The sequence below is a fragment of the Rhinopithecus roxellana genome, chromosome 5 (assembly GCF_007565055.1).
Source record: "Rhinopithecus roxellana isolate Shanxi Qingling chromosome 5, ASM756505v1, whole genome shotgun sequence".
In the NCBI taxonomy this organism is placed as follows: Eukaryota; Metazoa; Chordata; class Mammalia; order Primates; family Cercopithecidae; genus Rhinopithecus; species Rhinopithecus roxellana.
In genome coordinates this window covers 52,312,627-52,340,017 of record NC_044553.1, presented here as the reverse complement: position 1 = coordinate 52,340,017, position 27,391 = coordinate 52,312,627, and the positions used below count along the sequence as shown (strand labels likewise).

General features: G+C 40.3%; 1 protein-coding gene across 8 annotated transcripts in view; it reads right to left on the bottom strand.

Annotated features, from left to right (window-relative positions):
- HEATR5A (HEAT repeat containing 5A) overlaps window positions 1–16,852 on the bottom strand; it is a 125,014-nt gene extending 108,162 nt beyond the window's left edge. For 6 of the 8 annotated variants that reach the window (XM_030931336.1, XM_030931340.1, XM_030931341.1 and 3 more), the window contains exon 1: window positions 16,744–16,852. The gene's annotated coding sequence lies outside the window, so the exon portion shown is untranslated. Of the gene's footprint in view, window positions 1–16,425; window positions 16,592–16,643 lie in introns of those variants that run through there. The other 2 variants (XM_010374649.2, XM_010374650.2) reach the window with 2 other exon arrangements.
- Window positions 16,853–27,391: the final 10,539 nt, after the last annotated feature.

Here is a 27,391-nt window from a genome sequence, read left to right as displayed (position 1 = left end):
TAACATACAAATTTATAAGATGGCATTGTGATTACTAAACAGATTTTTTATTTTTAGGAGATGTATGCTTTACTGCAACTTACTTTTTAAATGGTTAAATCACTTACTCAACCATAATATATGCCAAAATGTTAACAGCCGAATATAGGTAGTGGATATGTGAGCGATCATTTCACTACTCTTCATTTTTCTGCATTTTAAAAAGCACAACAAAAAGTAGAAAAAAATTATTTTAAGAAAAGAAATAAAACACAAGTTGGCTATTAAAAAATACTACTACTTACAGGAGTAGCAGCTATCATCAGGAACATTAAAGAACATAGAAGGTACTATATCATGCACAAAAGATGGGTATTCCTATTCACTAATGTCCCTAAACAGAAACATGTTAATTGGAATTTCATAGGAATATAGATAAAATGCTATGGCGAATTTAACTAAAATAGTTAAAATATGTATCTCACATTTCCCTAAACAAATCTCATACTTTTACAGAGAGGCCAGTAACTAAAGAGGTATTAGAAAATTAGATGACAGACATGGGAAAGGCTTTTCATTTTTTCAAACAGTTTATCTGTTTCATAATTTCAAATGGTTTACCTGTTTGAAATTACTTAGAGTATCAGGTCATCATAATTATAATATAACTGAAAAGAGCCTCTTTAAAAGACAGTAGTCACAAACTGGTTCCCTGTTGGTCAAGACTGCCTGCAATGCACTGGGGCTAACATTTAAACATAAGAAGATTGTGCATAAAAATCTGGGTCCAGGGCCAGGCACAGTGGCTTACATCTGTAATCCCAGCACTTCGGGAGGCTGAGGCAGGAGGATCTCTTGAGTCTTGGGTTCAGGAGTTCAAGACCAGCCTGGGTAACATAGAGAGACCCTTGTCTCTACAAAAAATTAAAAAATTAGCCAGGCATGGTGGTGCATGCCTACAGTCCTAGCTACTTGTGAGACTGAGATAGGAGGATCACTTGAGCCAGAGAGGTTGAGGCTTCAATAAGCCATGACCATACCACTGCATTCCAGCCTGGTGAAGAGTGAGACCCTGTCTCAAAATCAAAAAAAGAAAAAATCTGGGTCCAGTGCCATGTGTGATGGCTCACGCCTGTAATCCCAGTACTTTGAGAGGCCAAGGCAGGAGAAATGCTGAGGCCAGGAATTTGAGAGCAGCCTAGGTAACAGTGGGACACCCTATCCACCAGAAAAAAAAAATAAAAAAAGAAAGAGAAAGAAAATCTTAGGTCATTTTCAAAAATGTCACTTTTACAGAACAAAGAATATAAACAATGTGGCCAGGTGTGGTGGCTCACACCTGTAATCCCAGCACTTTGGGAGGCCAGTGCAGACAGATCACCTGACCTCAGGCATTCGAGACCAGCCTGGGCAACAAAGTGAAACCCCATCTCTACAAAAAATACAAAAATTAGCCAAGCATGATGTTGTGCACCTGTGATCCCACTTACTCGGGAGATTGAAGCAGGAGAATCGCTTGAGCCCTGAAGGCAGAGGATGCAGTGAGCCAGGGTCACGCCACTGCACTCCAGACTGGGAGACAGAGTGAGACTCTGTCTTGAACAACAACAAAAAAGGAATATAAACAATGCTGCTAAACATTCATTTTTACTGAAACAACAAAAATTCTAGCTTGTTTTAAAAAACCCTCCTTTCCTTTCTTCAATTATTGAAGTGAACTAGCCAAAATATTCACAATTAAGGATACAGTTAATAAATGCTACAGAAATAATTTCTGGAAGAAACCTACTAAATACACACAAGGTGAAAAGCAAGTTTGCATTTAGTATCTATGATTGTTTGGGGGGCAGAAATAACCACAGTATCATAGAGAAAATTTCTTATTAATACCAGGGCAAGTCAAAATCCTATCTTCAGAATCAAATTACCCTTTCTAGAAGTCATTAGGATCTGCTGAAGAGACGTTTTTTACCTTTAGGCAGCAGCAATATTGTGGTGTAAAATGATCTATCAAGAAGCAAAATAGCTAACACAATGTGATAATAAATAATTCAGCAAAAAGCTTGAGATCATAAGCAGGTCATAAAGTCATCTCTAATGCCCTCAATATATTCCTTATGTAAATTACTCCTAAAAGAAGTAGACAATTCATATTGGTAATCTCACATCTAAACTCACAAGTCTAAAATGCACCTGAGAGCTCCACATATGCACTACCCATGAGATAAGCAAGGGCATTTTGCAAACAGATGGCTGCTGCTCTTATCTGAAGTCTTGCCTCATCAGGAAGATGAATACAAATTCAGTCAATGTTATCTGCTATATGTTTTAATATAACCACAACCCTACATATACCTGAGGAATGCTAATTTTTCTAATTTTTCTCTTAGTTTCCCTTATGTTTCTATTGAGATTATAAGGTGATTTACTACAAGTGAACACATATGTCAATATATTTAAATATATTTTTCAAAGTATAGTTAGTTGCTACTTGAAAAAAGGATTTTATAAAACTGCTGCCCCAAATGTAATGCCAGCTATATTTAACAGAAGCAGCTAATATTTACTGACTATTTATTATAGTCTAAACAGTACTCTAAGTGCTTTACATTATTTTCTTGAATAATCTGACAAACTGTCCATGAAGCAGCTATTTTTATTAGCCCTATTTTACAGATGAGGACATTGAAACACAGAGAAGCTAAGTGACTTTCCCAAGGTCACACAGAACCTGGGTGTGCACTTAAGCAATCTGACTTCAGATATATTTGTTTTAACCACAACATACTATGCTGCCACCCTTTCATCCAATCAAGCCCCTCAAAAATGTGAGAAGTTAGGCTAGGCCCGGTGGCTCACGCTCGTAATGCCAGCACTTTGGGAGGCCGAGGCAGGCGGATCACCTGAGGTCAGGAGCTTGAGACCAGTCTGGCCAACATGCTGAAACCCTGTCTCTACCAAAAATACAAAAAATTAGCCAAGCGTGATGGCATATGCCTGTATTCTCAGCTACTCAGGAGGCTGAGGTGTGAGAATCGCTTGAACCCAGGAACCCCGGAGGTGGAGGTTGTAGTGAGCCAAGATCACGCCATTGCATTCCATTGCACTCTAGCCAGGGTGACAAGAGTGAACCTCTGTCTCAAAAAAAAAAAAAAAAAAAAAAAGAAAAAGTGAGAAGAGGGGCCAGGCACAGTGGCTCACACCTATAATCCCAGCATTTCAGGAGGACAAAGCATGAGGGTGGCTTGAGCCCATGAATTCAAGACCAGCCTGAGCAACATAATGAGACCCCATCTCTACAAAAAATAAAAAATTAGCCGGGCATGGTAGTGCATACTTGCAGTCCCAGCTACTTAGGAGGCTCAGGTAAGAAGATCACTTGAGCCCAGGAGGTTGAGGTGACAGTGAGCCATGATCAAAAAACAAAAAAACCCAAAGCCAGTCATTTTTTAAAAAGCTTACATTTTGTACATAATTTGTGGATATATGGAACTAAATGACACTGTTTCCCAAAGACAGAACATCAGGTTCCTTGGTGTAATAAATTTGGGAATCTTGCATTAAGACAAAGTTAGGGATTTTTACCTATAAGATTTCTCAGGCTATTTAATTAGGTTAATGTATACTATGACTCTCCATGAATGCAATATAGTATGAAGTATTAGTCAAAATGCTGCCAGCACCTAGCAACTTCTAGACCTAAGCAAACTGTTCCAAGGAGAAACATTAAAATGTACCTGTTATCATCACTTATTTTATTTATATATATATATATGTATTCTGGAGATGGAGTTTCACTCTTGTTGTCCAGGCTGGAGTGCAATGATGCGATCTCGGCTTACTGCAACCTCCACCTGCTGGGTTCAAACAATTCTCCTGCCTCAGCCTCCCGAGTAGCTGGGATTACAGGCATCCACCACCACACGGCTAATTTTGTATTTTTAGTAGAGGCAGGGTTTCACCATGTTGGTCAGGCTGGTCTCGAACTTCTGACCTCAGGTAATCCACCCACCTCGGCCTCCCAAAGTGCTGGAATTACAGGGATGAGCCACCATGCCTGGCCCTATTAATACATTTTTAAAAGGTACACAAGAATGTTTATTCCATTACTTTACAGCCAAACACTCTATGTGCTTACCCTAAAGCCAATAACTGAACTAAGTTATAAAGGTATTTAAATGCTTTTAGACTAGGTATTTCTCTGGGCACTATTTGCTTCTTTCAAAACTGTCTGTACTTTGTACATGATAGATACTCCTAGTTACTCAGTCATCATTTTCATACCAGAGGTCTTTTATGTTGAGAAAAGTAGGCACTGTGAACTAGACCTAAGGTACCAAGGTAACATCCAAATTATGCTTCTCAAACTGGGATAACTCCAGCAGATTATGAAGCATATTACTATGCTAGAGGTCAAATTTAGACTAGAGGGTCAAATTTTACTTAAAGTTTTCCCTAAGCATTAATTTTTAACATTATTTTATATTAAAATACAGATTTATGCATATAGAAGGCAAAATTAATAAAACACTTCAAGATAAAACATGAGACTTCAAAGAAATCCTGAGAATGATAATGCCTTTCTAGACGTCCTTTAACAAAAATCACTCCTTTTTGCTGCAAATTCTAATGGAAAAACTGAAGAACCACTAAGCCATGAGTAAGCTGAACTATATGAAACTGCCATTTTTATAGGTGAAAAAAAGGCTGGCTTGACAATTTATGCGATTCAACTTAAGTACCAGTCTTCAAATATCAGACATAGTGTATATGTGTACTAATGTCTGTACTTTGCATTATGTCTGTTTCTTTCCTTTCGAATGGCTCTGTATTAAGCCTAGTGACTTTATTAGCCTAGAGTAACACATATGTATATTATTGACTACTAATAGAAAAAGGAACCAGCAGGGCACCAATATTCTAGGGCCAGAGTTTTCTTTTCTTTTTTTTAAAGATGGAGTCTCACCCTGTCGCCCGGGCTGGAGTGCAATGGCACAATCTTGGCTCACTGCAACCTCCGCCTCCCAGGTTCAAGTGATTTTCCTGTCTCAGCCTCCAGAGTAGCTGGGACTACAGGCACATGCCACCAGGCCTGGCTAATTTCTGTATTTTTAGTAGAGATGAGGTTTCACCATATTGGTCAGGCTGGTTTTGAACTCCTGACCTCAGGTGATCCACCCACCTCGGCCTCCCAAAGTGCTGGGATTACAGGCATAAGCCACCATGCCCGGCCTCAGAGTTTTCTTTTCTAAAGTAACTTACTCCAAAACCATCTCTGAGAGCAGTTAACAACCGTATTATCAGGCCAGATGCGGTGGCTCATGCCTGTAATCCCAGCACTTTGGGAAGCCAAGGCTGGCAGATCACTTGAGCCCAGGAGTTCAAGACCAACCTGGGCAACATGGCAAAACCCTGTCTCCACAAAATATACAAAAGTTAGTTGGATGTGGTGATGCACACCTGTAGTCTCAGCTGTTCGTGAGGCTGAGGTGGGAGGATCCCTTGAGATAGGGAGGCGGGGCTGCAGTGGGCCAAGATTCCGCCACTGCACTCCAGCCTCGGCAAGACTCTGTTTCAAAACAAACAAAACCAACCAAGGGTTGGTTTTAATTCATCTGGAAATGAGTTAATTTCAATTTTATTTAGGCATGGTAGTGTAAGCACCTTCAACAATGTCAACAAACATACAAGCAGCTGATTATTCCGGTCCTGATAGAAAGTGCTAATATAATTTTCTCTCTCTAGAGTTTACACGTCTATTTTGGTAGCAATGGAAACATACGTTGAAATTTATAGGGAGAAAAAAGTATTCCTAATCTTCTTGGTCATTTTAGTTTCTTAAAATGATTATATCATTTCAAGGAGGGAAAAGGGAAAGATCACAAATAATCAAAGATGACACTGGATACAAGATTAGAAAGGTTTGTTAGTGTTTTCCTTCTGGAGCATGAAAATAATTTACAAAACAAAAAAGTCACTAAACAGTAAATGAAACTAATTCCAGAATGTATCAAGTGCCTGAAGTGCTGGGATACGGTACGTCTCAGACTTCAATTTCAATTACTTTTATTTGACTTTTACTTACCTAAAAGACACCATAACAGCTTCAATTCACCCTATAGTCTTAGTTCCTCAGTTCTGAACAAAAAGCACAAAGTAAACAAAACAAAACAAAACAAAAACCCCCAACTCTCAAGAACTCCCACAATTCAAGAAACATAGATAAATCCTAAAATCCAAACCTTTCCCAAAAATATAGTAATTAGCTTTCATCTAGCAGGAAGCTAGATTATTCTACCCTGACCTCAGATTTTCACTTGTGATTTAGGCTTTGCAAAATTATACATTACAAAAACAGGAACTCACAAGTTACAAACAGCATTAGGCCACACTTGAGATGTTGCTTAAAGAAGGCTGCCCCTGGTATAAAGAAAATGAAGTTCTTTTGTTACAGTACTTTACATATCTCTAGGCAGAATCCTAAAGTTGATTTGCTGACACTTAATCAGTATAGTTTATTAGTTCTAGGGTAAAATGGATAAGAGGCAAGTCATTCGTAATGTTAAGAGTTCTTTAACACAGTTGTAACTTGATAATTTAAAAATCTTGTCTGTATCAACTCCATCTTCAAATCTGAAATATCTTGCTTCCTTCTTTCTACAATAGTATTTTAAAATTTTGCTAAAAAAATTACTTGCCTCAGAAAACAGCAGAAAAATCTCTGACAATGAAATTCAAACCTATGACATTATTTTGTATGAACTTAACATTAGTATAATTCTCTATAACAACCCTACAAATAAACTGGCTATCATTAATTAAAAATTTGAAATGTTGGCTGGGCACAGTGGCTCAAGCCTGTAATCCCAGCACTTTGGGAGGCCGAGACGGGCGGATCACGAGGTCAGGAGATCGAGACCATCCTGGCTAACACGGTGAAACCCCGTCTCTACTAAAAAATACAAAAAACTAGCCGGGCGAGGTGGCGGGCGCCTGTAGTCCCAGCTACTCGGGAGGCTAAGGCAGGAGAATGGTGTAAACCCGGGAGGCGGAGCTTGCAGTGAGCTGAGATCCGGCCACTGCACTCCAGCCTGGGCGACAGAGCAAGACTCCGTCCCCCCCAAAAAAAAAAAAAAAAAATTTGAAATGTTAACAATATAATAATGATTTAAGCTCAATAGGAAATAATTTGATTTAGCTGAGTGGTTCAAAACTATGCATATTAAATCTAAATATGAAAAATGCAAAAATTTTTACAGCCAATGCTAAAATTTTAGAAAAGCTGATAGTTTAATATAAACAGTGGCAGTACAAATGGTTCAACTCTGTTAGAAAAAAATATTATTTATCCTAGGTTATAAACATATCAAAACCATTTGATAAAAACATCCAGTTTTTGAAAATTCATAAGAAAAACGAAAATGTAAGTATAAAAGTATTAATTACAGCACTGTAATTAACTATAATTCTAGTGAAAATTCAAAAGAACTTACAAGTCCAACACTAAAGAAATGGTTAAAATTGGACATATTCAAAGAATACTAGGCTGTCATATAAAACCATGAAAACTACAAATGCACAGGAGTGCAAAAGGCTTAATGGGGGGGGGGAAAGTAAAGAAAACTACGAGTGCAGAAGTTTTACATGTTCAGAGAAACCTTTAGATAAAGCAGTGTTTACCAAGAATATTTTGTGGAATACTGCCAGAAGAATGAGAACATGTATTCTGTGTGAAGAGGGAGAAATCCAAGTTGAAATGGTTTTGGGAAATGCCACATTGTCAGTTTTCTTCACCAGTTTCTCCATACATGTAACATGGTAATGTGCACTATGTACAGCCAAGAGGGCGTGCAGATAAAGCATTTGATGTTTCTAAACACATTTTAACTACAAGCCTCTCCTCTACTCCCTTTTTCTTTTTTTCCCAGCCAGGAATCTCATAGAACTGGTGTTCTATAGAATACAATCTTTGAATTACTAATCATTAAAGACTAGTATAGGTCAAAAAATTTAAAAATTTCTTTTTTGTTCATATTATAAAATGATTTCTTTCTGTTTTTTTGTTTTTGAAGGAGTCTCGTTCTGTTGCCCGGGCTGGAGTGCAGCGGTGTGATCCTGGCTCACTGCAAGCTCTGCTTCCCAGGTTCAAGCTATTCTCGTATCTAAGCCTCCCACATAGCCGGGATTACAGGCATGTGCCACCATGCCCAGCTAATTTTTGTATTTTTAGTAGAGAGAGGGTTTCACCATGTTGGCCAGGCTGGTCTCGAACTCCTGGCCTCAAGTGATCTGCCCATCTTGGCCTCCCAAAGTGCTGGGATTACAGGCGTGAGTCACTGCACCCAGGCTGAAATGATTTAGTATTAGTAGAAGGATATATAATTTCCACTATCAATGACTATTGATGTCATACTTAAAAGAGGACATTTCTGATTAATATTTTGGATCAAAATATCTATATAAACAGAATCTTCTCATAAAGATGTAAATAAAGCCGGGCGCGGTGGCTCAAGCCTGTAATCCCAGCACTTTGGGAGGCCGAGACGGGCGGATCACGAGGTCAGGAGTTCGAGACCATCCTGGCTAACACGGTGAAACCCCGTCTCTACTAAAAAATACAAAAAGCTAGCCGGGCAAGGTGGCTGGCGCCTGTAGTCCCAGCTACTCGGGAGGCTGAGGCAGGAGAATGGCGTAAACCCGGGAGGCGAAGCTTGCAGTGAGCTGAGATCCGGCCACTGCACTCCAGTCCGGGTGACAGAGCGAGACTCCGTCTCAAAAAAAAAAAAAAAAAAAAAAAAAAAAGATGTAAATAAAGAAAGACGACAATGGCTAGGTGCGGTGGCTCATGCCTGTAATCCCAGCACTTTGGGAGGTCGAGGTGGGTGGATCATGAAGTCAAGAGATTGAGACCATCCTGGTCAACATGGTGAAATCCCGTCTCTACTAAAAATACAAAAATTAGCTGGGCGTGGTGGCGCGTGCCCATAGTCCCAGCTACTCGGGAGCCTGGTGACAGAGCGAGACTCCATCTCAAAAAAAAAGAGAGAGAAGACAAATACACAAAGTTTCAACTTTGTATGCTTAAGATTTATCAATTCGCATAAAAATCTGTGTTATTCTGTGGCTAGGTGCAGTAGCTCACGCCTGTAATCCCAGCACTTTGAGAGGCCAAAGCGAGAGGATCACCTGAGGTCAGGAGTTCCATGGAGAAACCCTGTCTCTACTAAAAATATAATATTAGACGGGCGTGGTGGCTGGTGTCTGTAATCCCAGCTACTTGGGAGGCTTGAGGCAGGAGAACAGCTTGAACTTGGGAGGTGAAAGTTGTGGTGAGCCAAGAAGGTGCCACTGCACTCCAGCCTGGGCAACAAGAGCCAAACTCCATCTCAAAAAAAAAAATTGTGTTATTCTATACTGTTAAGTAACTTTCACATATACATCCTTTACAAACCAAAAATGACTTGTACTATATATTTTAAAATTTGATTTATGGAATTCTGAATATGAATTCCCACAGTCAAATGAATCCATGTTTTCTAACTTATACCACAAAAACCTAACTTATGACACACCCCAGGCACAGCACTAATACTTCTAATTTTCATATATAATAAACACACATTCAGTGTACCAAGATGCCAAGAATATTTTCTGAAAACTTGGTAGGAACGGGAGGAATGTTGCTGCTCACCACTACATAATAAAAGGCAATACAAACAGCAAATACACACCGCTCTAAGAACTGATGGGGAGCACATCCTATTAGGATAGAGAAGTCAGGGTGGAAGAAAAGAGAAACAGGAGTTACCAAGACAAAGAATTTAACACCAGGACAAGAAATTTATAAGAAGTTGGGGTTAAAAAGGGTTACAGGTTGGGGACTGAATTTACTCTGCCGTCTGAATTTACCCCCCGCAAAATACTGCATGTTATTGTGAGGAATGAGAAAAATGGCAGAAGCTGGATTCCATGATGGCGAGATTGCCAGTGGGAGACGCAACTGGACTACTGTTTGTAGCAATTCTCCTTCCAGCTTATGAAAGAGAACACCCCTGAAGCATAAAAGGAAGTATTCTGGGGGGTGGGAGGGTTAGATAAGACTGAGCAGTAGGAACCAATTCTAATTTCTAATATGTCAGTGACAGAAAAATGATTATTTTTTGAGGATCTATGTACTAAAAGCTTTTAATTTACTATCTCATTTAATCCTCATAATACTGAAACTTAAGATGACTGCTATTACTAATACAGTTATTGCCATAAGTGGTGAAGCAGCCAATCCTTCTAACTTTGTTGTTCTTTCTCACCACTTCACTTTTATGTCTCCAGTACTTTGAGGCTTTTTGTTAGTGTTATGTCTTCCAGAGACATCAGCTTTCAGAGAGCCCTTTCCATCTAGATGGCAAATCAGTAAGTACTAAAATTATTAGTTTAGTCTTTGGCTATTCTTGACTATTTTTATTATGCTTCATTCCACACACCAATTCTCCCATCTCTCCATGGAAGAGGGATTTCATCCTGGACCTTTAGGAATGCCAGAGGCAGATTTTAAGTTAAGAAGTTTTACTTTTCTTGTATTTCCCACCACACTCTCCTGAAAGTCACTAGCTATTAATCACACTACTTGGTACCTGAGATTCCAGTAACAGGAAGTAAAAAAACGAAGTCTATAGAGCAATTGTTTCAGAACTCATGGATTTTACTGACAAAAATCCATCAAAGCCTATTCATTCTTAGTCGACAAATGACTAATAATCCAGTTGTCTGGATTCTAGAAAGAGTAGAGAAGCACATTAAAAGTAAAAGAGCAAACTCACTGACAGTAGGAAGCTAACAGTGATGGAACAAACAAACAATATTGAATATAGATATTTTTAAAAGCAGAGCAATATAGGGCTACTTAATACAGGAGCAAAGTGTACAAGATGCCATTATTCCTCCAGCACATCAGAGTTTACAGGAGAGGCCAGAAATTCTTGCTCCATTTTCAAAATGAGTCAATCCTTGAATCTGCTGCTTGTGCAATCTGCTACCTAGGACTTCCAAGTTTAGCCATTAGACTCTACCCGCTTTAGAATCTTCCTTTTCCCTCTCCTCTAATTATTCATGGCTCTTACATCCCAGTTAGAATTCACAGATTCACTCTTAATCCACACTATGGTCTAACATCCTGGTTCTTCTTCATGGTTCCTACATTTGTTTGTTTGTTTGTTTGTGACGGAGTCTCACTCTGCCACCCAGGCTAGAGTGCAGTTGCACCATCTCAGCTCACTGCAACCTCTGCCTCCCGGGTTCAAGTGATTCTCCTGCCTCAGCCTCCTGAGTAGCTGGGATTAAGGTGTGCACCACCATGCCCAGCTAATTTTTGTATTTTTAGTAGATAGGGTTTCACCATGTTGGTCAGGCTGGTCTCGAATTCCTGACCTCGTGATCCACCTGCGTTGGCCTCCCAAAGTGCTGGGATTATAGGCATGAGCCACCATACCCAGCTGGTTCCTACTTTTAATTCACAACATACCTCATAAAATTTAGCTACCTAACCTAAAATTTAGCTAAATTTTTAACCTCTTGGAGCCTCACCTGAGGGCTTTCCTTGGCAGGCACTGCTTCTCACTCCCTGCCAGACATCCAGCTAGCTTCTTTGCAACTACAGCTCCCTGGAATAATTCCATATTATTCTGCCTTCTGACTGCCACTTTCATGTCCTACCCATGGAATACAGTAAACATAACCATCTATTACATCAAATCCCCACAACTGTCTGGGGCAGCACTCCATAAATCAAACTAACTGATATTTCTGCAGCAAAAGATAGGCAGATCCATATTCACGTAAGATGGGATAATGACTGCAAATACCTTTGCATCAGTTCAGGCCACGTTTTGCTACTAAATGAGTTAAGAAAAAAACTTTTCAGAGCCTTTTAGACTCTAGAATTAGGACTAAGGGATTTTGTACGTGTATATCTGCTTTGCTTTTTTCTGATTTCCTCCCAAAACAGTTTTTTAAGAGTTTTGGTGACTCAATGGGTAACTTCAGTTTTCTGGTAATTTCATTTACATAAAAAAGTTATTATTACTTGTTTTGAGTAAGGTATTATTTTGTGTCCAGACACACAAATATGTATATATTCAACACGTAGAAACCTCCAAATGCAACAGAAAAGTATATAAATGCTATTGTATATTTGCCCATTGAGAAGCATTACTTGGGCAATAAAGGGCAACTAAGTTACTGAAAAAGTACATATATAAAACAACAATTTTGTAAAATTAGCACCATACTATGGTGTGTGTGTGCTGTGTGTTTTTTTTTTCCCTTTTCTTTTTTTCTGAGACAGGATCTCACTCTGTCACCCAGGCTGGAGTGCAGTGGCAGGATCTCAGCTCACTGCAACCTCCACCTCATGGGTTCACGTGATTCTCCCACCTCAGCCTCCTGAATAGCTGGGACTCCAGGTGTGCATCACCATGCCTGGCTAATTTTTGCTTTTGTTTTTTAAGATGGAGTCTCGCTCTGTCGCCCAGGCTGGAGTGCAGTGGTGCGATCTTGGCTCACTGCAACCTCCACCTTCCGAGTTTAAGCAATTATCTGCCTCAGCCTCCCGAGTAGCTGGGATTACAGGCACCCGCCACCATACCTGGCTAGTTTTTTTGTATTTTTAGTAGAGACGGGGTTTCACCCTGTTGGCCAGGCTGATCTCAAACCCCCGACCTCAAGTGATCTGCCCCCCTTGGCCTCCCAAAGTGCCAGGATTACAGGCATGAGCCACCACACCTGGTCCATGGTTTTAAGATTAGCAAAAGTATATGTACAGCTTTAAATATTTAAAATTATCACCTTCAAGTTTTCCTTCATATTTGTCACATAACCAGTTCTAATCTCTTAGGCAAATAATATAGTGCTTTAATATGGCTATAGTATGCTTCTTTTCTAGAAATAAATCTTTTGTGTTGCTACTATTTTTTTTTTAAAAAAAGGCCAAGCATGATTCAGGATATATATTCCTGTTTCAATCTGTTAGGTATCTGCTTAAAGAGTTCTAACTTTCCATTTGGTTCTCACTGTAAATATGTTTGATTTCTTGTTCAGTTACACTTCCTATAACATTCTGTCTGACTTTATGACCAACTAGGAATCACTAGATTTTAATCACTAGATTCCTGTTTAAAAAACTCTTTTGAGGCCAGATGTGGCTCACACCTGTAATTCCAGCACTTTGGGAGGCCGAGATGAGGGGATTCCTTGAGCCCAGGAGTTCGAGACCAGCCTGGGCAACATAGCAAAACCGCATCTTTACAAAAAAATACAAAATATTAGCTGGGTATGGTGGCATGTGCCTGTTGTACCAGCTACTCAAGAGGCTGAGGTAGAAGGATCGCTTGAGTTCACTCCAACGACTCTGTCTCAAAATCAATCAAACAAAAAAAAAAACTGTTTTGGGTAAAGGTACCTTACTGCTGCTTATGATAAACCCTATGAATGACACAGTAAAAAAAAGTTTACTAAACGAAAAACATTTCCCATACTAGATCTAAATTAAAACTTAAAATAACAAAGCTGCTAGAGAAATATATAAAAACTCTTCCTCTTCCCTAGGCTTACAAAAGGCTAGAGCTGGCCGGGCGCGGTGGCTCACACCCGTAATCTCAGCACTTTGGGAGGCCGAGGTGAGCGGATCACGCGGTCAGAAGATGGAGGCCATCCCGGCTAACATGGTGAAACCCCATCGCTACTGAAAAAAAAAAAAAAAAATTAGCCGGTCGTAGTGGCGGGCGCCTGTAGTCCCAGCTACTCGGGAGGCTGAGGCATGAGAATGGCCTGAACCCTGGAGGCGGAGCTTGTAGTGAGCCGAGTTCGTGCCACTGCACTCCAGCCTGGGTGACAGAGTGAGAAACCGTCTCAAAAAAAAAAAAAAAAAAAAATTAGCTGGGCCTGATGGCACGTGCCTGTAATCCCAGCTATTTGGGAGGCTGAGGCAAGAGAATCGCTTGAACCTGGGAGGCGGAAGTTGCAGTGGGCCGAGATGGCGCCACGGCACTCCAGCCTGGGGGACGCAGCGAGACTCCGTTTAAAAAAAAAAAAAATTAAAAAAAAAAAAAAAAAAGGCTACAGTTGCTTAAATTATGAAACTTTATACTAGGTAAATGCAGCAGAAAAACCATGCCCCTCCTCTATCATTACACACTGCAGATCCAGAAGCATTTACAAATCCTACAATTACCTGACATTATAATGAAAAACGAAGATTAGTTAGTAAAAGTGAGGCTGGGCGCAGTGGCTCACGATTGTAATCCCAGCACTTTGGGAGGCCGAGGCGGGCGGATCACTCGAGGTCAGGAGTTTGAGACCAGCCTGGCCAACATGGTGAAACCCCCTCTCTTCTAAAAATACAAAAATTAGCCGGGCGTGGTGGTGCATGCCCGTAACCCCAGCTACTCCAGAGGCTAAGGCAGGAGAATCACTTGCACCCGAGAGGGGGAGCTTGCAAGTGATCCGAGATCTTGCTACTGCACTCCAGCCTGGGCTATGGAGCCAGACCCTGTCTCAATAAAAACAAACAAACAAACAAAAGAATTAAAACTGAATTTAATCTATTTCCTCCTACAAAAGATTTAGTGATTAAGCACTTAAAAGTTCTAGTTCAGGGGTCCACTAATTTTTTTCTGTAAAGGACCAGACAATACTTTAGGCTTTGGGAGCCATAAGGTCTCTATCACAACTACTCAAAAACAACACATGAACAGCCATAACGAAGGAGCATTGTTGTGTTCAATAAAACTTTTATAAAACTGCCAGCACAGTAGATTTGAACCACAGGCTGTAGATTGCTGAGCACTACTAGACAAACGATCTAATTAAGTAACACAGGCAAGTCTTTACTAATTTTTTTGGCCCCAGTTAATTGATTTCTCAAATGAGATTTAATAATAGTTTCTCAATGTCTCCTGAAAAAGCAGAAGTGTTATTTATATGAGGACTGTGGTCTCATTAAAGGATTGTTCAAACTCTTCAATTATACTATGGGATAATTAATGAACCACACAAGACTCAATGGAGCTTTTTAAAAAAATGCAGATGTCATTAAACTGCTTAATTCAGAATAAAATTATTTTAGAATTTAAAAAATCCAGAATTTAACCCTTATGTTATTCATAGTTAAGAAAGATTATTATAAACTGCCTCAATCTTTTCGAAATAAAGCAGGAAGAAAGGTAAGTGCATTGGTTAAAGGCAAGTAAAAAAGTAATTTTTCTGTAGATAATATATTCATTAGTTTAATGTAGTTAATTTTAATTAATAATTTAAGAATTAAAAAGGTACTTTGGAGTCATGTATTTTCTGCGACTAAAGTCAGATACAATAATGAATAATAATAAAAAAGTGACCTAATCTAACATCCTTAAATAGTGGAGGGAAGCTAGAATTCAGGTCTCCTGACTTTCAGGTGAGGAGTCTTATTCTCCTATTTTGTAGTTATCTAGGTAAAACAACTGCATTCCAAGGCACAACAAATCCATACTATGGTATTCTCCAACTGTCACTATTCTTAAATTATAAATCCTGCCTGCTTACCAGTTAAAAAAAAAAAGTCAATGGTATTAAAATGTAACACAAATCTCGGCTTCGATACTTTATCTAAGATCACTTTCTCAAAGACATACTTTCTAAAATGTTTGGAAAATGAAACAAAATTCTCCTCTCCCCATCCAACTAATGCTCAATTCTAACCACACTTCTGCTTTCCCTAGAGCTTAAGTAATTTCACTGAGAGTATTTTCTCTGGCAGTTCTTAACTGTACTTGTGGGCCCCTTTTTTTCCTCCTTAAACTTTTAACGTCTTTCAGGCTGTAAATTCCTCAAGGGCGCCTAGCCCAAAAAAAGTGCTGCACATTTGTTCAATAAATGAATGCACATAAAAACAATGGGTAACTATGACCTTTAATGTAGGCGCTCAAGCCATTTTACTATTATCTGAGTTGACAGTCAAGAAAATTATCCCAATTTGCCAGAGGTATCCATTACTGTGATAAACAGGCACTATAAAACACTTTATAAAGTTTCTAAAGACTTTATAACCACTTGAAATAACGCCGCGTTGGCCGAGAGTAGGGTGAAAGAAAATGTTTCCTCACACTAAGCAAATGTTACCCCAGGAAAAGCTTTCTTTCCTGAAAAGAACTGAAACAGAAGGCAAATATCCACTCTCCACTGCTCCCTTCTGGGAACTCTCCTTGAAGGTTCCTGCAGAAAACGAACGGGCCTCTAAGGAAGCTCGCCTGAAGGCCGGGCCGGGGATCCAGCTCCAGGCTGACCACTGGCGCAGCGGACACCGCAGGGCGGGGTCCCGGGAGCGGCGAGCTGGCGAGGCGGGCTCCGACCTCCTGACCTTCCCTACACGCCCGGCGACCCCGTCTCCCGCTGGCGGGCAGAGTCCATGCCTACCTGTTGTGCACAGGTGAAGCCAGACTTTCCCGTAGCCCAGGAGGAAGGACGGACCGCGCTGTTCATCAGCCGACCCCGTGCCCCAGTCAGCCCCTCCTCGGCGGACTCCGGCCCTTAGGGTCAAGACACCTGGTCCCTCGACCGGTTCTCCCACCGGCTTCTCTCGCGATCACATCGCTGCCGCGACCACCCTCGGGATCCCCGAGAGCTCAACTCACATTGCTGCCCCGGTCCGTCCTCCCTCCCAGCCAACAGGCAGCCCAGACAGCTCCCTCGCACCCGGAGGTGTCAACGCTCCCCGGATCCCCGACTGCCTGCCTTTGGGGGTGCTCCTCAGCTTAGCGCCCGTCCGGGTCCCGCAACGTTACCGCCTGCTCTGCTAACTCTAGCAGAATCTGGAATTGCCGGCGGCGGCGACAGCGAGGCAGTGAAGTGGGCGGGGCGCGCGCGGGGCGTGGCCGGAAAGCTCGCAGCCGCGAGCACGGCGGGAGCTAGCGATTGGGAGCGCGCCCTGCGCCGCGCCGCTGGTCCAAGGCCCCACCAGCTGGCCGCCGAACCATCGAGCGCCCACTCTGGCAGGCGTGACTGCTTCACCGTCGAAAGAGCGATGGAGACTGCGGCCCAAGTTAGGATTAGGACAGTGGTTTTTCAGTCCCGAGATCCGGCCACAGCTATTTTTGTCTGTTTTTATAGCAAGCCAGAGTCTTCGGGTGCAGCTCTGGGACATCTAAAGGGCCTGGAGAAATTCAGGCGGGGCCAGTGCTGTGGGTGTAGATGTTAGGCGTGGAAGAGATCCTAGAGAGCCTTGACTCTGAGGACTGAGGTAAAGTGACTTGCTCAAGGTCACATACTAAGTCAGTGGCAGAACTGAGACTAACAGCCTCTTACCTCGAGTCTTGTGCGTTTTCCCACTACACCCAGCCTTTTAAAGGTCATTTTTCAAGTTTCATTTTGAATCAATCTCCAGCTTACAAAAAGGTTGCAAGTATAGTACAAAGAACTTTTTTCCTTGAATTGAGATTAAATTGCTGACACCATGCCACATTGTCCCTAAGCACCTTCTACATAATCACAATATAACCATCAAAATCAAAACATTTACGTAACTCAGCGTTTTACCAATTGTCCCAATAATGTTGTTTATGGTAAAAGATTTCGTTAGGAATCAAGCATAGTATTTACTTATCATGTATCTCCTACTCTTCAAACTGGAACTCTCGGTCTCGTTTTGCCTTTCATATTCTTGACACTTTTAAAGATTCCTGGCCAGTTATTTTTGTAGAATGGCCTTCACTTTGGATCTGTCTGATATTTACTTGTGATTACATTCAGCTAGGTATGACAGGACTCCAGAAGTCTTGCTGCTTTCTTCTCATGGCACCCTATCAGGTGGCACGATTTAACTTCTCTCATTACAGATGTTTAATAAGGTGATGTCTGTTAGGCTTCTCCAGTGTGGTTACTTTTTTCCCCCCTTTGTAAATTCATAAGTATTTTGTGAGGGAGACTCTGAAACTCTTTCAAGATATTTGTAAATATCTTGTTTCTTATCAAATCTTCAATTAATGTATTTATATTAATTAGTATGGATCCAGAGGTTTCTACTTTGTTAAATGACTTACAATCTCTTTCTTTCTCTTTTCTCTCTTTTTTTATTCTTGAGACAGGGCCTCCTTTGTTGCCCAGGCTGGAGTGCAGTGGCTATTCACAGGTCGATAATGCAATAATGGTGCACACTATAGTCTTGAACTTCTGGGCTCATGTGATCCTTCTGCCTCAGCCTCCCAAGTAAGTAGCTAGGACTACAGGCATGCACACCACCACACCCAGCCAATATTCTGTCTCTATCATTATTTATTTTGATGCTCAATTATCCCAAGTTTGGTGGGTAGGGGCCCCATTCATTCTAGCTTCTGTGATGTGTGTGTGTTCAATTTTTTTTTTAAGACAAGAAGACAAGGTCGCACATTCATTCTAGCTTCTGTGTTGTGTGTGTGTGTGTGATTTTTTATTATTTATTTATTTATTTATTTTTTTGAGACAAGAAGACAAGGTCTCACTCTGTCACCCAGGCTGGAGTGCAGTAGTCTGATCATGGCTCACTGCGGGCTCAACCTCCTAGGCTCCCAGGTGATTCTCCCACCTCAGCCACTCAAGTAGCAGGGACAATGGGCGTGCCACTGTGCCTGGCTAATTTTGTTTGTTTTTGTAGAGAGAGGGTTTCACCATTTTGCCCAGGCTGGTCTTGAACTCCTGGGCCCAAGTGATCCACCCACCTCGGCCTCCCAAAGTGCTGGGATTGCAGGTGTGACCCACTGTACCTGGACTTAAAATTTTTTGTTTTTTTTGAGACGGAGTCTCGCTCTCTCACCCAGGCTGGAGTGCAATGGCGCCATCTCGGCTCACTGCAACCTCCGCCTCCCAGGTTCAAGCAATTCTCTTGGCCTCAGCTCCTGAGTAGCTGGGATTACAGGTGTGTGCCACCATGCCTGGCTAATTTTTGTATTTTTAGTAGAGATGGGGTTTCACCATGTTGGTCAGGCTGGTCTCAAACTCCTGATTTCATGATCTGCCCACCTCGGCCACCCAAAATGCTGAAATTACAGGCATGAACTACTGCGCCCGGCCCCGGCCTTAGATTCTATAAACATTTTATTGTAAAATATTTTTAAAATGCAGAATAATTAAAAGAGCTTTAAATACCATATACACACAATCCAGATTCAAAATTAACAGGCTACCATTCTGTGCCCTTTTGACACGTCCCCATCATTCTTTCAGCACTCCCCTAGTCACTAGGGCAATTAGATGTTTCAGACTCATCCTGCTCCAGCCTTGGATGTAATTATTTATTCATGAGTCCTGATTCCTTATAGTGGAGAATGGTATTTAGCACTAGGTATGCTCACTGCTATTGAGTGTCCATAGCCCAGACTGTCTTAGTGGATGCAGTTAGGGAATATTTATACATTCATACACATATACAGCACATCTTTATTTGTATCCTTACACACATGTTTACAGCTATATTTCTTTGTCTAACAATATATATTGAAAAATCATGTGTTCACAGTAAAACCTCCAATCCAGCATCATACAGTTCATTCTAGTTTCTGCCCTTCCACATTTATAACTACTTTCTCCTACAGAGAGAAGCCTGGCTCCCATTATCCTTGAGATATTTACTTATTTGAACAACCCTGGTATGTGTGAGCAATCATCCATAGCTGCCATCTATTCCTTTGGAGGATACTGCCCTTACCCCACTAAGGTTCTGAAAGCCCCAAATTAGCCATCTCAAGCCCCCCTCTCATCTTTCTTTCCTTACCATCACTCCCACACCCTGTGATCATGCCTAGCCCATAAACCCTGCCCACCCTGCTCAGACCCAAACATCCCTTGCCAAGCATCCCCCTTACCTCACTTTATATAGATTAGACAGAGAGACGCACACTATATATAATCATATATATTAGTTATATATTCTTATACAAACATACATACAATATATAGATTAGTTATATATCTTATGTATTCATTATATATTAATTTTTATAAAACTCTATATACACACACTATATATGTTATATATCATATATATTTGTTATATATATTACTTACAGTACTAAAACATGTATCATATATAGTGTGTGTATATCATGTATATATATAGTGTATATATATACAGTGTGTATATGTATATGTAAAGAATAATATGCAAGATATATATTGTGTACATGTATACAGGGTATTGTAGAGTACCCTAAAAAAGGAACAAAACTATTATAGGATCCTGAAGGAGAGAGCAATCACTGTGAAGTGCAGTTGGGAGGCTCATGAAGGGTTTAAAGAGATGGCATTTAAAATGGGCTTTGAAGTACATAAAAGGATGGATGAGTAGAATATATGCTTTTAGATATTGAAAAAACTCTGGAAAATAGTTTTAGCAGGCTCACAGCAGAGAAAGAAATTCATTTTGCCTAAGAACGTGGTACAAGAATAACAACATTAGAATTTCAGAATTGGAAGGGATATTATGTATCGTTGAGTCCAACCAATAGTTTCACAAAAGATTCAAATATGGCTCCAGACTTTAAGCTAAGTGACTAAGAGAATGAAATTAGAAGGTGGAATTTGGAGGGGAAAATGCTTAGTTTGATTTTAAACATGTCACATTTGAGGTGACAATAAGGCATCCAAGGTGAAATGAGGGACTACAGCTTAGAAGAGGGGTCAGAGCTAGAGAAGAGGAGTCAGAGATAGAGATGTAGAATCTGAATTTTTCCACCTGGCGCTAACAACTGACAGCACTCTTAAACAAACACCAATGTTATTATCTTAACCAAATGGAAATGTGTCCCACTGTTCAACTACCATTATACTTTGATTATACTTTAATTTTAAATTGAAATTTTCAGTCACAATAAAGAAGAAGCTGTATTATAGGTAGCAGAAAGAACATAGCTTTGGAATTGGTGACTTGCGTTCAAATTCTAATTACACCACTTAGTAGGCATTACCTAGGGAAAATCACTTAGTATCTCAGAAGCTCAATTTCCTCACTTGTAAAATGAGAATACTACCTCTTTCCTTGAGGTGTTCTAAGGATTTGAGATATAATATATAACTAGCATGTTATACATTACATACAGAAGGTGCTCATCAGATATTTGATGAAGGAATGGAGAATTTGATATACTTCCTACTTATTTTAGACTTACCACTATAAAGCATTATACTGCATTTTCTAGGCTTTGCATAACAAAAAAATTTTCCCACAAATAAATGAAACATTTTTAGAAGTATAAGAGTTGGTATTTAATGGTATATGTAAAAATAATGAAGTAAGCCAGTGGTTACCCATTTAACTTGCTGTGTGATATCCTGCTATAATTTATTGTTCAAATATAACCAATTCAATGATGTTAGCTTCCAACTAGCATACGTTTGGGAAACTGAAAATGACAGATTACCTTTAAGATTACTTCTATTTCTGAAATCGTGAAATTCAATGATGGAAGAACAGTATTACCCAACAATGGAATTCTAGTGTACCCATGGAACTCTAGGGTCCTCCTCTTGATTGTAGCCCTCAAGAGGTTAATAGGAGTTAAGGAGAATGCCTTAAAAAGGCATTCTTGGCCAGGTGCAGTGGCTCATGCCTGTAATCCCAGCACTTTGGGAGGCTAAGGTGGGCGGATCACGAGGTCAGGAAATCGAGATCATCCTGTCTAACACGGAGAAACCCCGTCTGTACTAAAAACACACAAAAAAATTAGCTAGGCGTGGTGGCGGGAGGCTGAGGCAGGAGAATGATGTGAACCCAGGAGGCAGAGCTTGCAATGAGCAGAGATCATGCCACTGCACTCCAGCCTGGGCAACACAGCGAGACTCTGTCTCAAAAAAAAAAGCATTCTTAAATAAGTCTGAAAAGCACTACATATTAATATATTACAGCCATTTCTTAGAGAGTCATTATGTGTATTAGTGGGCTGCATTTGATGCAATGTTTCACAAACTTATTTGGAATATAATATATTTTTTAAAGGAATGCATATTAATAACTTTTAGAATGAATGTTCCTGGGATCAGACTTTGGAAAATGTAGCTTTGGAAGTTTGTTATTAGTCATCACTCCAGTCATGCCAGGTTGCTCAATGTTGATGGAACCACTGAGGAGACTAGGCTTCACAGGTGGCAAGCTCATGCCACAAAATTCATGGGTAGGCACAGCTTCCACTCTGTTGATTTCAATGTGATCTGAAGCCTGAGATGACACTGATACCCTACTCTAACAAAAGATCTGCTGGCCCTTTGTGATACAGCTTTCCTCTTTGTAGTCTATCAAGCATTATTTGTCAATATACTGCTGAGCTTGCTGTAATCTGTGACAGCTTCTGGCACTAAATTTCTAATGAGAACTTTTGGCAATGGATAGGATTTCCCCCAGTAGCAAACTACCACTATAAATATTCGTTCAAGAAGTGCTTAAAGGCCGGGCGCGGTGGCTCAAGCCTGTAATCCCAGCACTTTGGGAGGCCGAGACGGGCGGATCACGAGGTCAGGAGATCGAGACCATCTTGGCTAACACGGTGAAACCCCGTCTCTACTAAAAAAAATACAAAAAAACTAGCCGGGCGAGGTGGCGGACGCCTGTAGTCCCAGCTACTCGGGAGGCTGAGGCAGGAGAATGGCGTAAACCCGTGAGGCGGAGCTTGCAGTGAGCTGAGATCCGGCCACTGTACTCCAGCCCGGGCGACAGAGCGAGACTCCGTCTCAGAAAAAAAAAAAAAAAAAAAAAAAAGAAGTGCTTAAAAACAGAGTAGCAGATCGTGACCTATGATGGCAAGTAAGAGCAGGCCATTTAACCTGGAAAGAAGCTGTTAAACTCAGGGCTGGTGCTTCTAAGCAGGAATACTGAACAAAGGTAGATCTGCAACTATGTATTTGATAACCTTTGACACTAGAAATGACTGCAATTGTGTTCATACCTAACAAGGACTCTTAAGGCCCCTCCCAAATCCTCATTCTCTGATCAGATGAAGAAATACAGTGCTGTACATGTGCATAAGCTTTATGGTTTTGTTCCAAACTTGCTGTAATATTTTATAAGAAAGCCACTTAACCTCTTTGGACTGTGTTTTTCTCCTATGGAAAATGAACATGTTATATTAGGAGGTTTCTTAGGGGTTATCCTCTGATTTTATCTTTTTGTTGTTGCTGTTTGTCTTATTTATCCTCTGATTTAATGAAAATCATTCTTCTAGTTTTCATAAAAAAGGAAAAGAGACTTCAGGAAGTCAGTGTTAAGATGCTGTAACCTGGGGTAGGAAAGAAGACCCTGGAGATCTCCTCTGGCTATTGCTTTAATATAGTTTTCACCTTGAAAGGCAGGAGGGATGTGACCCTGAAAGAGTGAGCAGCAGGACAGGAAGGTTCCAGTGGAGAGGGGGAGGATCAGGCAGCAACACACCTGCAGTGGCCAGGGACAGCAGGTTCTGGATAATGGAATCCGTAGCAGACTTTTAAGAAGTGGGAAGGAGGTGTTTGTGGGGAATCAATAAAAGTAGGGCTAAAAGGAATTAAAAGAAAGTCCTTGGTCTGCTCATCCATGTTTCCCTGCCAGAAAGTCCCTGATGAGAACCACAGGAAACACTATCATAAGCCAAATTAATCACAAAGTTAATCTCTCAAGGTGAAGAAGCAAAAGTTAATGACCTTCCAGCTGAGTTCTAAAAATGAGCCAAAACTTGGAGAATGGGATAGGTCAAGCCAGAGCCAGGACTGAGGAGGAGGGCCATGTTAATTAACTATTATACAAACCCTCAACTTCTGCCACAAGCTCTTTAGGAAAGTCAACTGTTTTACATGCTGACAGGTAACTGAAGAAAGTAAGTTAGTGCTTTTATTCAGGGTGCTTCATTCTTTAGGAGTAGCATATAAGGCCCCCCACTGAAATCCTATTCACAAGTTGGATATATATTTGATATGAAAACTAATGATGGATGATCATCCACTTCAAAGTTAAATGTTAGAATAATAATCACACAAGACAACATTAAGACTCAAATCATTTGTAATAAGATTCATAATTTAAGATTATTTGTCAGCCGGGCATGGTGGCTCCCGCCTGTAATACCAGCACTTTGGGAGGCGGAGGTGGGTGGATCACAAGCTTAGGAGTTCAAGACCAGCCTGGCCAACATGGTGAAACCCCGTGTCTACTAAAAATACAAAAGTTAGCCGGGTGTGGTGGCACACACCTATAGTCCCGGCTACTCGGGAGGCTGAGGCAGGAGAATTGCTTGAACCTGGGAGGCAGAGGTTGCAGTGAGCCGAGATCACACCACTGACTCCAGCCTAGGTGACAGAGCAAGACTCTGTCTCAAAAAAAAGATTATTTGTCTAATTCAAGAAATTGAACTTACCCAGCAAGCTGGTTCTACATAGTTGATAAATAGTATTGTTGTGGAATTATTTTTTATATAAGGAAAAACTATGTACCTATTATAAAAATACCTATAGAAATTATCAGTTATGTTTATGTATGTAGATCTATTATTATCTTCTTTGGGACATATGATTCTCGAAGCAAATTCTAATAAAAATTAGTTCATATATCAAACTTCTTGTTTAGCTACAAACTTAAAGGAGAAAACCTTATCTAGATGCAAACATTTAACTGACCAGTATGAACAATAGCTAGAAATTAAATTACCCATGTAATTTGGTTAAGATAATCAGCGGAGCCAGAGTCATAGATCAGGAAGAAAAAGAAAAATGTTAATAATATGGAATAGAATTATATACTCTTGAATTCAATTTGCCAGCCTATAAGCATTCACAGACCAGAGCACAAATCCACTTATAAACCATACTTGCTTATCTTAATAATAGTTTATTGACTTACACATTTTCTCCTGTTGTTTGCTTCCTTTCCCTTATATTGTCTGAGGCCAAAATCAAGAAAGACATTTTCTTAAATATATGATAAAATATTAAGTTTTTAAAAAGCAAAATATTAAATTCCTTTATGCTAACTGAACTATATTAAAATATGTGTATGGTTATGAACAATTATAAGATACTAAATAAAAATGAAATAATTATATTTGAATCATGAGATTAGGAGCTCTTTTATCTTTTCAATATTTGTAGTTATTATACTGCCTTTTTTATAAAAAGAAAAAGGGCAAAGCATTTTTAAAAATTTTCTCTTTATAATTTGCTGATGCAATTTTTCCTCCTTTGGAAAAGTACTTGATACAGAGTAAGTGCTCAGTGTAAACTTGTTGAGTAAGTATACAAAATGGCAACTACAATTGCTGGCAGATTTCCTTTAGGGAGAAGCCAAATGATGGCACTCGCCATGCTGAAGTAAGGATAAGATAAGTCAGGATTTACTCATCCACCTGGCCAGGGGCCTCCAATTGCCTATCCTTGCTTCCTTGAGCTGGAATTAAGAGATTTATTAGGAGGGTATCCACATAAGTTAGTGTCCATGGGGACAGTTCTTAGAGCAAGAAGAGAGCTATTAAACATGCTGCTGGGTTCTTAGATATAACACCTAAAACACAAGCAACTAAAGAAAAAAATTGATAAATCGGACTTAATCAAAATTCAAAACCTTTGTAATTCAAAGGACATTATCAAAAAAATTAAAAGATAACTCACAAAACAGAATAAATTATTTTCAAATCATTTATTAGATAAGTCTAGTACCTAGAATATAGAGCAGAACTTTTTTTTTTCTTTGTTTTTTGTTTTTTTGAGACACAGTATTGCTCTGTCACCCAGGCTGGAGTGCAGTGGCAGGATCTTGGCCCACTACAACCTCTGCCTCTTGGGTTCAAGCGATTCTCCTGCCTCAGCCTCCCGAGTAGCTGGAATTTCAGGCGCCCACCACCACACCCGGCTAATTTGTTGTTGTTGTTGTTGTTGTTGTTGTTTTGAGACAGAGTCCTGCTCTGTCGCCCAGGATAGAGTGCAGTGGCATGATCTTGGCTCACTGCCAGCTCTACCTCCTGGGTTCATGCCATTCTCCTGCCTCAGCCTCCCGAGTAGCTGGGACTACAGGCGTCCACCACCACGTCCAGCTAATTTTTTTGTATTTTTAGTAGAGATGGGGTTTCACCGTATTAGCCAGGATGATCTCGATCTCTTGACCTTGTAATCCGCCCGCCTCAGCCTCCCAAAGTGCTGGAATTACAGGCGTGAGCCACCGCACCTGGCCTAATTTTTGCAGTTTTAGTAGAGAGAGGGTTTCACCATGTTGGCCAGGCTGGTCTAAAACTCCTGACCTCAAGTGATCCATCCTCCTCGGCCTCCCAATGTGCTGGGATTACAGGCGTGAGCCACCACACCCAGCCTGAAAAAACTCTATTTATGTATTCATTTTTTAAGAGATAGGGTCTCATTCTGTCACCCAGGCTGTAGCGTAGTGGTAAAATCATAACTCACTACAGCCTCAAATTCCTGGGCTCAAAGGTTTCTCCCACTTGGGCCTTCTGAATAGCTAGGACTACAGGTGCATGCCACTACACCTGGCTAAGTTTTTTTTAATTTTTATTTTTGTAGAGATGGGGTCTATGTTGCTCAGGCTAGTCTCGAATTCCTGGCTTCAAGTGATCCTTCTGCCTTGGCCACCCAAAATGTTGGGATTATAGGCGTGAGTCACCACGTCCAGCCCCAGAGAACTCTTATAATCAACAATAAACCCAATTTAAAAATGGGCAGAAGATTTGAATGAACACATATCCAAAGAATATATACCAAATGGCCAATAAGCACATGAAAATATGTTCAACTTTGTTAGTCATTAAGGAAACAAATACATAGCAAAACCACTGTGAGATACCACTTCACACCCACTATGATGGCTATAATTTTTTAAAACCAACTGGTGTTGGTGAGGAAGTGGAGAAACTGGAACTCTCATATACTACTAGCAAAAGTGTAAAATGATACAGTTGTTTTGGAAAACATTTTCACAGTTTCCCAAAGAGTTAAACATAGAGTTACTATATGACCTACCAATTCTACTTCTAGGTATATACTCAAGAGAATTAAAAACATATATCCATACAAAAACTTGACCTTGAATGTTCATAGCAGAATTACTCCAAAAAGTGGAAACTATGCAAATGTCTGCAGGCATACCTCATTTTATTGCACTTCACCGTATTGTGCTTCACCTTTTTTTTTTTTTTTTTTTTTTTTTTAAATTGAAGGTTGTGGCAACTCTGTGACAAGCAAGTCTAGTGGCACCATTTTCCCAGTAGCATATGCTCGCTTTGTGTCTCTGTGTCACATTTTGGTCATTCTTACAATATTTCAAACATTTCCATTATTATCAGTTATGGTGACCTCTTATCACTAATCTTTGATGTTAGTATCATAATTGTTTTGGAGCATCGCAAACTGTGCCCACAGAAGATGGCAAACTCAATAAATGTGTGTGTTCTGA